This window comes from Strix uralensis, chromosome 2 (assembly GCF_047716275.1).
Source record: "Strix uralensis isolate ZFMK-TIS-50842 chromosome 2, bStrUra1, whole genome shotgun sequence".
NCBI classification, from domain to species: domain Eukaryota; kingdom Metazoa; phylum Chordata; class Aves; order Strigiformes; family Strigidae; genus Strix; species Strix uralensis.
In genome coordinates, this window is record NC_133973.1 from 64899287 (window position 1) to 64911917 (window position 12631).

The 12631-nt window shown below is 39.7% G+C and overlaps 1 protein-coding gene across 14 annotated transcripts in view; it reads right to left on the reverse strand.

The window, feature by feature from the left end:
- The window catches only part of INPP4A (inositol polyphosphate-4-phosphatase type I A), a 134172-nt gene that overhangs the window by 90289 nt on the left and 31252 nt on the right, over positions 1–12631 (reverse strand). For 5 of the 14 annotated variants that reach the window (XM_074859020.1, XM_074859018.1, XM_074859017.1 and 2 more), the window contains exon 1: positions 5198–5392. The exons of 3 other annotated variants lie outside the window; for them this stretch is intronic. The gene's annotated coding sequence lies outside the window, so the exon portion shown is untranslated. Of the gene's footprint in view, positions 1–5197; positions 5393–12631 lie in introns of those variants that run through there. 6 more of the 14 variants (XM_074859025.1, XM_074859021.1, XM_074859024.1 and 3 more) reach the window with 2 other exon arrangements.

The following is a 12631-nucleotide window of genomic DNA, read 5'->3' on the forward strand; positions in this document are numbered from 1 at the left end:
GAGCTAAAAGAACTCTTCTTGCAAGCTTTCCTGAAACAACAGAAGACACTGTCAACAGGGTATTATTTTTTTCACGTCCTTCTATGTGCATTAAAAGAATCAACATTTTACCATGTTGGTCCATATGTCCTCAGGAGAAGCCCCCCCAGTTGCCCAACAGAAATAACATCGATGCCAGGGAGAAAACAAATTTTTTTGCTTCAGACTATTAGTGTCTATTTCTGAAAGGAAACAAGAAATCTTTTATAGCTGCTTGTATTTCAGGAATATGGAGTTTAAAATACACTTACCTATCACACAGAGGAAACCTGATGAAGTTACTGGCTTTTTAGTGCAATCTAGAATATTGCAATGCTGTCTTTTTAAAAAAAAAAAAAAAAAAATCAGATTTGCTGCACAAATAACATACAGAAATGGACATGCTCTGTTATCCACCTCTGCTGTAAGCAGCTCTGCCATCTGGCACTAGCAAGTATTTATCTAAAAGGTAAATCTGAATTAAGGATCATGAACTCACTCATTTTAAACTGTGTTTCACCTGAACACAGATCAATTCAGAGTCATGTGAGACATCAAACCTACAAAGTCACTACCATTTATTTAAATCTACACAGCAGAATCAGAGGTACTCTGCTGCTTTAAAAGATGAAGCATCAAACTAAAACGAAAACTGAGCTAATCCCAGATTTCTGCGTTACTTCAGCACAGAAGTAACATGTCATTGTAATCCAAGTCATAATCTCATTTAACCAGAGCAAAAGGAACTATACGCATCCTTACGCTGGCTCTGATTCCAGAGCAGGGCAGGGGGACTGTAGTCATGAAGGACTAGTCAAGTGGGAACTCAGACCCTAAAGGCAAATGAATTGCTATATTGACAGTATAGGCTACATCCATCACTCCTTATTTAAACTAGGACATGCTCAAAAATACACAAAGGTTTCAACAGACAAAAATTGAGACTGTGACTTTCTCTGTGTGATACAAAGCCTCATGCAATGCAATGAGGTGGGAGCCCCTCTAGCAGTTTGGGCCTTCCATGGCAAACAGGATGTATTCACCGTCTGCCTCCGCATCCTCCTGCTTGAACTGCTCCAGGATTAAGTGAAGAGCTTTTCAGGACACAGTATAAACGAAGATTTAACAGTTCTCTCCCTTTCCTCTATAAAACCAGGCAACTAATCTAATCCAGACAGACGATTTATTCAGAAAACAGGAAAAGGGACAAAGCAGATGCCCTCTAGACGCATGCACATATACAAATAAAAGACCCCCAAACCAATTGATGCAAAAATTGTCATTTCTAAAAATTACGCAAATAAAAAGATGAGTTCTCCAACAAATACGATGGTTCAGTACTGCGAACAGTGCTATTCATACTGCTCACACAAAAGGACTTTATTTCAATATAACTCCGGTTTCCAGTGGCTTATTTATAACATTAGATAAAAAGAAATAAAAACTTGTTAAAAAAGCCCTCAAACTTTTTCCCTCACTCCTTTTCAAATTTAATGTGGCAACAGAAATGCTGTGCTGTTCTGTGACACAAGGATGTACTACAGAAACACCAATATACTGCTGCTTTTTCTGCAGAGTCCTCTTTCAGAAAGTCTAATATCAAATAGCAAATCACTATAGAAAATATGGCAACCTGTTTTGTGGAAAAAAAAAAAAAAACATTATTCAGCGCACAGACCACCTTCTACTATGTGTAAAACAGCATCTGATACAGCACTGCTGCAGTTTGGGTTGATCATTAGGTAAAACTGTAATACGATCAAAAAATCACCCATATTAAAGATGACTCATGTAAATTCATTTCAATAACAAGACTGGATTTCCCCTACGTTCTTCACCAGCCATTTAGCAAGGCAAGCTATAAATCATTGCTGACGCAGCTTTTGTGTAAGAGAGTGTAAGTGCTCCCTCCCACTAAAGGTTTCATAGCTTCAAGAATTTTGGAGAAATGCTTATTTTCTCCATGCCACTCATTTCTCCACTTACTACCCACAGCAACAGCTATGTTTCCTGCAGAGTCACTTCCCCCTACCACAGCAGGGAGAGGTAGAACAGCGTGCACAAGGACCATGGCACTGCCCGTTTCAAAACTTCTGCTCAAGGACTGAGGAAGCAGAACATGTAAGAGATCAGAGCTAATCCAGCAGCATTGTTTCCCAAGTGCCAGGAAGTAAGACGAAGGGCTCAGAATAACACAGTTAGGGCATGGCCACAAAGGAAACCACAGAAAAAAGCAGCAGGTTTTACGAAGGAAGAAACAAATAAAAGAACAGCTGAACATCCCACCTGTTGTTCACAACACAAGCAGCACAGGAGCAAAAGGGAAGAGCTGAATTACATGAGCTTTGCACCATTTAAGGCTTGCCTAGGTGGAAAACCTACCAAGGGGAGAGAATCATTAAACAGGTTACAGTAGAGCAGCTGAAGTGAGAATCAAAAAAGGGGTCTTAAATTTCAGCAGGAAGTCTGCGAAAGCTTCAGCGAGGGCAGAGATAACAAAACAGGGCTCTGGAGTAATGCAGAGACAAGAAAACCAGGCGTGCAAGCACAGGCTGATGTCCTGTAGGTTAGGAACAGGAGGGGAGAACAGTGAGCTGGAAATAACAAACATTTACTACTGAAAAGAAAGGCCAAGGAGATAATCAACTCTCACACTTCAAGTCCTGCCAGAAGTACAGGTGAAATGGTCCCAACAGCTTCTGCTATTTGTTGCTTTTACGGCCTGATACAAAGCCAAGTTAAAGCAACAAAAACTAACTTTCAAGATGTCTAAAGACCAGACTCTGACAAGCCCTATTATTCTTATTACAAAATTCCTGCATAGAAGGATCAAACGCAGCTGCTTCCTTTGCACTTAACACAAAGTTATGATCACTTCCCTGCACAATCTCTCCTGCCTTGGATATTTACATTTTAGTTATGCCTTGTTGATATATCCAAGAGGCGGCATGTAATTATCAAGACAGTATCACAACAAACACCACTAAAATTGCTTTAGCTCTTCCCAGAAGCTTTCCAACTCATATAAAACAAACTGTCCAGTTATCTTGCAAGGCTGGGCTTTTTGTTCTTTTTTCAGCTGATGCTCTGCTTCACTTAGTGGCATTCCAGCAGCAGAAAGAGGGACATAGCAGGCAGCAGGAGAATGAGATGAATCAGAGGGAGGTGTTTCTAGTGGTCAACACTTGCACGAAGAGTTTATGGACAAGTAGGATGGAGAGGCTGCCTTTGGGGTTCTGTTGACTCAGAAGCTCTCATCCAAGTTTTTAGATGTTAAGCATGTCCTTGAAATTTATTTTCAAAATGTTAACTGTTAATTATTTAACTGTGTCCACAATGCATTAATAAAGAATTATACAAACTCAATTGAAGATAATTGAGTTTTATTATCATAAATTATTTGCTCTGGTTTGACATAATACAGAATTTGTACTCTAAATGCATACATACTTAAAGGCAAACATGAAGGCAAACACAATCCTGACACACGATCTTAGAAAACAATAATTCAGATACAAATCAGTGGAAAAGACTTGTAAAGACTGTTTTATTTGGACTTGTTTGGATTTGGGAGGGAAAGGAAAGACTGCCATGTGCCAGAACTTTGTTACTGAGCAGTCCTAAAACTAACCCCAACATTGTTTAAACCAGCTTGCATTTATAATGCTGTAACATAAGAAATACTTTACATCAGAAACATAAATCATTAAAATTAGTCACCAAAATTTTGCTCTAGGAGATGGGCATCCATGAGTGACGTTGTTTTAAAAGCTTCTCTCACACTACAGTTTTCCAAGTTAGATGCCACAAGAAGTGTAAAGATACTACAAATGCACTAATAAACCTTACTTTCCATTTTATTAAGAAACTTAATCTTTTTAAAAAAAGGTAGTAACACCAAATCTAGTTAATTCATAGCAATGAAAACACTGTGCATCAACGAATGCTATAAATGCTAAAAAATAGATGAACCACCTAAAGTTCGGTGTAATTTTTAAATGACCTTACTACAGCACTACATTTCTTTGAGAGAAGACAGTAGTCATTTTAATGTAAATTCTACAAGGAAATGTAGTTTCAAGTAGCTGAAAAGTAAGATAGTAAATCATCAGTTTTTGAAAATATCCTTATTCTCTCATTCTGAAAATAATACACAGAAGTAGCCAGGTTCCCTTGTTACTAAGAGCAGCCACCAACCTCACTGTAAGATGCACTTTAAAGTGCCTTGCACATCCAAATAAATGGGGGGGGGGGGGGGGGGGGGGGGAGAAAAATGAAATAAAAGAAAAATGAAATAAAGATAATTATTGCGGTTCACAAACCAAATCCCTAATTTAGCCTCTTGTGGGGAGTACAGCAAAGGCTCAAGACTCAATGGATTCTACATGAGAATAATAAGTGATTCCAGTTTAGACTGTATTAAAATTATAGCACCAGAGTGAATAAAACAGCAATAAAGCCACTACAAAAAAACTGCTTTATCGCTTATGCAAATGTCAACACTAACTAGAATATGTCCCACTTTTTGCATGTAATCAATTGTCAGGACAGGATACGTATATATGTGGGCATTTAGTGGCACAAAATGAAAATGACCCCAATATCTGGAAATATCATTTAAAGTATCTGAAGAAACTGTTTACATCCACCCACTTCACGTATCACAGCATGTACACACTCCCTGCCTGAATGCTGAAGGCAAAACAACACTCTGATTCTAAACGTAAAAAATTATTTTGCTATTTCTAATGCCACTGGTTTTTATTCTATTAACACAGAAATTCAGAAGTCAGTACATTTAGTTTTAAGCAAGAACTACAGAATGGCAGTGCTCTCCAAAGAACAGAGCGCTGCTTAAAAACTAGTTGTTTTCCTTGCCCTACCATCTATCTAGCAGCACTGTTTCTTCGAAAGAGGTCTTCTGTCCTTAACATGGCTGCCATGCCTTACATAACATCAATGAATGAGAATATAGTTATTTTGTTTCCTAGGACATGCACTGCCCATTAGCCATATGATTCTCCATATGGCACTGCAAACAGTCAGACAAAGCTTTGCAGTAACGCAGCTCCAAAGATCAACGTCCTCTGAGAATAAGCAGGAGCAGAAAGAGACTCTGCCTTCACAAGCTCTAAATCCCCCTTCCTATCCTTCTCTAGTAAATAACAGGCATTCTTACCTTAAGAAAACAATAATAAAAACGGCGCTCAACAGAGCCTCCTCTCTTTCATCTGTGTTCGTAAAAAAAATTCTTGGCGCAACCGTCTGCTGCAGCAGGTAATCAATAATATAACCTGCTTCTTCTGTTGCCAGAGCTGCTCCATCTGAACGCTAGCTAACGTGAACGCTGTCAGTGTGAGTCATACCAGTGACTCAGAGCAGATGCAGAGCTGCAGGAGGAGTTTAAGTTTCAGGCTTCCTCTGGCTCGCTTGCTCCTGCTCTATCGCGCAGGCATGCCTGTGTGCGTCTGCGTACGCCTGCAGACTGCCCCAGCTTCTTCTGGCAGCAGCAAGTTTGATTTCATCCTCTACATAATCTTGTTGGTTTGGTTTTTTTCCAGGATGGCAATTCTGTTTCTTTCTTCACTGTAAATATATTTATCTTGAATGCAAAAGCTTGCTCTGCAAGCCAGGATAATACTGGCGTATGCCAGGCAGTGTGCTATGACAAGGCATCTGTGGGCTCATACCTCTCATCAAGATTAGGGGAAGAACTCAAATACCCCAGGAAAGATTCTAAAACAAAAGCATTGATTTAGGGCAATATACATTTATTCATGAAAATTTTATAGCAAAGTGCCTCTGATTTCATTAAGCACTCTGGGGAGGACAAATTTGGTCCCAAAGGCAGTGAGATAAAAGAACTGTAGGAAAAACTATAGGATGCACATGAGCGGAAATCCTGTGTGCCTGACACCAGTTTAGCAGGGAGAAGTGCCTATAGAAAAAGAGTATAGCTGCATTATAGACAGGGGCAGCACAATTGGGTTTAGGGTTGAATTCTGGCAGTCTCCCCCACAGCTATCCATCTCACTAGGCACCGATCACCACAGTCAAAGAAGCAATTTAATCGCCTGTTTATTTCCAGACTCCCCACCACATACAACTGAGAACAGGCATCATGACGCCAAAGTCAGGCACTTAATGCTAGACAGGGTTGATATGCACTGCTGTACTGATTACACTTTATTTCTGAAAGGCACGTTATACTAAGCAGTTGCAGTGTTGAGTAAATCCAGCCTTCAAAAGAGGCAGATGAAGCCCTCTACTACTGAGCCAGCAGGTCAACCATATGGAAACAAATTATGGTGGGATGAATCAAGAGAGTATTGTCAAAAGAAGCTGTTGGCCAAAGGAACAATGCCATTAAAATGTACAGACCTGCTTAACAGCCATTCATATAAACATCCCAGATAGTTTGGGGAAAAAGGCACTTGGTTTATGTCAAAGCATTTACAACAAAACATCTTTCCTCATACTTTGCAAATGTCCAGCTGGCTATTGCCCAGATAAACAGATTTGTGTTGAGATTTCTCATGGAAAAGCTAGTATCAAAGCATGACTTTCATGGCTCTGTGGTTTTTGGCTTTTTAAAGAATCCCTTATTTGCAAAGCCCAAACAAATTAAAGGTAAGCCCACCCATCCAATCTAAGTATGTGCACGGCACTGTTCAGTACTGTATCTGGTTGTTACTAAAGCTGCTGAATGAACTTTGTACTACTGCTGGCAAATGTTTACTCGCTGTATGTATCTCAAAGCAGCCAAGAACACTGGCTTGGCAAGGATCAAGAGATGAGAAGGAATCAAGCTGAGCAAAACAATCCTTGAAGCATGGTCATGGAGATAACATAAACAAGGGGGATAAAGAATAGCTGGTGTCTATGAAGATACACTGAAATAAACTCTTTCCCCTAAAACCAACAGTATTCTATCTATCACCTGGAAAATCTTCTGTTGAATCCCATCCTTTCCCCCAATTTACTAATGACAGTGAATCTTTGCTCCCGTCAATCTTTCAAGGCTTTATTTTTATGACTTAAATGGCTGAATAGGCAAAAGAATGCTAAAATCCACAGCATGCCTAGGGAAAAGGAAAAAAAAATAACAACAATAGCAACAAAAAAAACCAAACCAAGACCCCTGAGATTTTAAACAGGAAAACTAACAGCAAGGCTACGGTCCAAATGGCATCTATGACACAGGCAGAGAGGAAGAAAAAACTGGAAGGTACTTCAAATGTCTGGGGGTTTTAGGGTTTTTTGGGGGTGGTGGTGGCAGTTTTTGTTTGTCTGGTTTCAAATGTATGGCACGTAATTGTGTATCTACATTCAATTTTGTGCTGCTGTCCACGTAAAAGCATAGATTTGGATCAAAGATGACTCAAAAAAAAAAAAACCTGTTAATGGCCTTCAGGAGATAAAGCATACGAAGAGCACGCACTGTGTCAAATGCACATACTTGCCTCAACTACAAATGATCTCATCTGCAAATCAGATGTGATCTAGCTGTTGTAGGCAGCAGTTCCGTGTTGCCTAATTTACCAGTCTCCTTAGCTGGACCTTCTACAGTAGAAAGGGTTTAGATCCTGGGTCTAAAATTGGGAAAACCTGAAGCTTCTTAACCCATCAGAGGTAAAACCCCAAAAACCTACACTGATGTGGATGAAATCTTGAATAGGAGTTTAGTACAGTCTGCAAAACTAAACACTGCTGCAAGAGATTTTGCATTAAAAGGCAGTGTAGACTCTTTAATGCACACATATACTCTTTAAGGACTAGAGAAAACATTTTTACCTCCTTCTCCTTTAGGAATCAAGCAAGCAAAGGCTTTTCTATAGTACCTATTCAACATGGTACCCCAGACATGTCAGGCTAAAGAATCCTGTTCCTCCTCATCATCCTCCTGTCTCTGGGAATTTGTTTGTTCAGGATTTTTTTTTTTAAAGTCATCATTATGCCAATGATGGTGGAAATGGTTTCCCATGCCTCTTCCAGGTTCCAGATTCCATATTAACCTGCTTTCTCATGAAAGCTCAGCCTACAGTCAGATTGTCTTTACTGAGAACATCAACCTCTACTCCCATTCTCGAGCCTTTTTTTCCCTCTTACCTATACTGTCCTAGGGAAAACAAAAAAAAAAAAAAGGCATTCATTTTCTTCAAGGACAGAGCTGGCTCCCAAGGCAGCAGAAGCTGATTGAGGACCACTGCACCAGTAACCACAGTGATGCCTCCCCTCCTCCTTCCCCCCTCACTGTCCTAGCCTTCCAGTCATCTTTCCATCAGCTGCATACTCTGCTGCATCCTAATGTTTTGTAGCCTTGTCTTTTTGAAACCTGTGGAAAGGTGGGAGTTCAGAGATACTAATTTTTGAGGAGCACTGTTGCATGTTTTCAAGACAAAAAGCAGCGCACATTTTCTGTAGAGGCTCACACTCCCTTTACCGTTGTTACAGGCACTGCAGTACTTTCCAAAGGCCCCCATCAGTGAGCAGCCACACATGGAGGTGAGCACTATGCACATACACAGTAGAAGAGTGCAGAAGGAGCACATATTTTGAGAAGACATAGGCAAAAAGTTGAGAAGACAAATACTTTTTGCATCATCTTACAAAGCACAGCTAACCGACTTGACCAAGGTTGTTCCACATGTCCACAGCAAAGCCAAATGCAGAAACTAGATTTCAGTGTTTTGCTCACTAGCCCATCAGACTTCCCATTCAGCGCATCTCAGTAGTAGGTACATTTCGTCCAGCTAATTACCTGTCATGGGTATTTTGATATGCTATGACAAAAGCCCTGTTTGCTTCTCAGGAAAATTGAAACTCCTGCTGGGAAGAGCATCAGCACCAGAACCTTTATCCTGCACAGACAATGAACAGAGGAAGCCACACATGAAAGCAGAGGTTTAGTGATTACGTATGGGAGGAGGGTAGAGGATGTCCTTATTCATCACACTTATCTCAAGGCTTCTGAAGATAAATAACAGGACACACTATAGTGGTTGAACTTTTTACCATCACTACATCATCCAGCAATGGCTCAGTAGCATCCTGCACCCATCTCTACAAAAGCAGTTAGCAAAGCAACCCACAAGAGTCTGTGGGAAACCATTTCCACCACACAAGTACATCTCTTCACCAAGATCACCTCCTCAAGTCACTGCTATAGCTATGACCCAAGTAAAATATATTTTTTTTTATTTTTCTTATAACAATCCAAAGATACATATCCTGCACTAGAAAGAGACTAAAAAGTTACAAGCTGCTTGCAACATACTGCAGGCAGATCTCGGAGGGAAGTACTTCTGTGCATCTAGTGAAAATGCACACGATGACCTAAATGCCCATTTCCTCTTTATGGTCTGTTCTCAGCAGATGAAACAAGAGACTCCAAGAGACTAAGATCAGAGAAATCAGCCAAAACAAGACAAGAAAAACATGTCTCATAGCAACAAAGATGTACTGACCAGATGAGACACTCGTTTACAGACACTGCTCTGGCTCCTGTGTATAAAAGTATCGATACATTTGCTGCATGTGAAGGCTTGCTTGGATAAGGAAGACTCCCCAGATCACACTTGATGTCAGCATAGTGTCAGCTGACCTTTTGGCAGCTGGCCTGCTCATATCAATCCACATCTGTTCTCTTTTTAATGCCAACATCTGCCCATGTTTTGCACTGACAGAAAAGGTCAGCAAGACCCTAATGATACATTAAACCTGATAATCAAGTGATGCACCATTTGCAATTACTGTGTGCCTGATGTCATTCTCCTTAGATGTGGAGCTCTGATTTTTCCTAAAAAACTACTCAGTGCAAGTACGGAAGCATCTGTAATCTCAAATCTTACGTACATGCTGTAGAGATCACTTTGGATAACAGAGAAAGCATGTCAGAAAACACCTGGTCTCTCCAGGCTTCCAAGAATATTAAAATCTGTTCTACCAACATAGACACAAATTTCTGATTCCAAACAGTCTTTATTTTTCTCTATAATGCACAACTACTTCTCAGTTTCCAACCAGTGTGCCCCATTTTCTGCACTCACAATAATTTCAATTGGATATTGATCTGTGAATCCTAACAAGAGAGACACTCAAACACAGACATAAACTCATTTTGAGGCAGGCATATGTTACTGCATGACTTATACATCATGGTTCCTTGCACTGTCTGACAAAATGCTATACTCTGGTGGGAATTGTCTACATCCATTCATTTTGCTCATTCAATACACTATACACTTTCTAAGTGAAGTTTTTCCTGTTGTTTTCACAAGGCAGGACTTGCAGATCTCATGCTGGTCTTTGTGACCTATGACTGGTAGATTCTTCAAATGCCTCAGAAAGAACTATTGTCAATGCTGGAGAAAGTCAATGCAAAGACTTTATTGTTTTCTCAGTACCATCTGCTGCACTGGGTAAACTAAATCAAGAAACAGTAAAACTGAATGTAAAGCTGGACAGTTTTGATGACTATTCTGCAACATTTCTTAGAAAATTTACTCCTCATCTGCATGAAGAAAGAGTGACTGTAATGCAAGATTTCTGTGTTTGCACACAGATTTCTAATGCTTTGTCATGTTTTCAAGTCATTTGTACTCCTTTGCACTCCTAGTGTTTCCTTAACAAGGAAATCCTTAACAAGGAAATCATCTTCCAATGCGTTCCTCATTAGTAAGGTCATGAAAAGGAACTGCCAGCCTAGACACACTTAAGGGCCTCATTCTCTTATTCCTATTATTGGCATTCTTTGCCTTTGCCATGCAAAAAAAAGTCCTGTTGTAGTATAATGTAATACAGCACTTCACAGAAAGCTAAGAGGGTCCCCAAATGTATGCTGAGCAGTAAACGATCTAATAAAAGGAAAGCTGTGGTTAAACCATTTTTCTTCTTTCTCTCTCAAAATTCTTTATTTCTTCTTTTAGAAATTATGTAACAATCCAATCAGAAAGAGCTATCTGCAAGCTCACAAATTTTAAGTCTCTACACGTGAATCCAACCTTTATTTGTGGTGCACTGTAAATTATTCCCCAGATTAATGCCACCAAATATCAACGGGACCATTCAAAGATTAATGTACTATACACGCTGGATTGCATATCAGAATTCAGACCAGTGGGACCCTGAGGTGGAAAAGCTTATTAAAAGTGTTGATAATGGAAGTGTTTCTTTCCTGATTAATCTAAATTTTGACATTCAGAACTTAATTGACTTCAGATCATTTGGGATTTTTCCTAAAATTAGGCCACAGAAAAAGCTCACAAAATGTAGCGCTTCAGTGTTTTTAGTGTGATTTCAAAAAATCTTAACGTTAAAGGCTACATGTCTTATTCTAAGAACAGTCAACTACAAACCAGCAAACCTACACAGATAATAAGAGAAGGCAAAAAATACAAAAAATAATAATAGGTTCAGAATCTCCTTATTAAATAAACCATTTTATTTTTCTTCAGATACATAAAAATAGAGACTGCCCCCAAAAGACCCCTGTGCTCCATTTGCTGGCTCTTCCACCAGTTATATCTTTTTCCATATATATACTGGAAGATCAGGTGGTATATATCAAGAGCAATGAGTGGTTGCTTGGGGTTTTTTTTAATCAGTTTCATTTGTTTATGTATAATCCAGAAGTTTGCATTGATATATTGCTATATATATTTCTAGATTATTTTCACTTCCTAGTATGGTAAAAGGTCTCATTGCATGGGATGTCTTGGCAACTAAAGGGAGACCAGAGATTACAGATGTTTGCATCATATAGTTAGGAAAAGACTCTGAGCCCTTGAATTTAAAGGGAATTAGACTGGGCAGATAATAATTAAAGGCATCGCATCATTTGATTACCAGGTTTAATGCATTATTAGAGTCTCATTGACCTTCTGTAACAATGTTCGTGTGTCTGTATTAAGGAAGCATGATTAGCATCAAGGAATTATGATTATATGGAAAACACTGGTAACTGTGCTGCTTAAAGGTAACTTTTTGATATCTATAATACAAAGCCTTCATTCACTCAGTTTCCCATCAAATGTATGGCATACCTTCATTCAGTTGTTCAACAGATCCATCTAAGTCACTAAACAATTTCAGCTATGCAGAAAAGCGATGTGCATAGTTCCACATATGACCCCTTTTTAACAGTTCAGTTCCACCAGCCTAAACTGGTAAGATTACTGGCATCATCCTTTTATATTATAAAGGCAGTAAAACATATTTTCTATTACCCTGCCCTCCCCTACTTCCATCTTTTTCTAATTGTCTGTGATGTACTTAGCTGTCTGGAATTGATGGCTACTCCTGCACTTGCCCAATGAGGCTCGCAGTGGTCACAGACCATGGGTCCTGCCACCCTGCACAACTGGGAGCTGCAGCTGCCCTTTCCCAGCCCTGCCTGGGCCACAGACACAAGGCTCCCTTGACATGGAGACTAGTTTGGTGAAAAACATAGGTCTGTTGGCATGTGTTTTGCACCTGAGACAGAGTCAGGATAAAGAAAAAGGATGTACCTGGAGATGTGGGAGACAGCAGGTCACGGTATCCTCATAATCTATTCTCCAGATCACCTCAGAGTTTTTAACTCAAAACGGAGGAAGGTAAGGTTTCCCTCCCC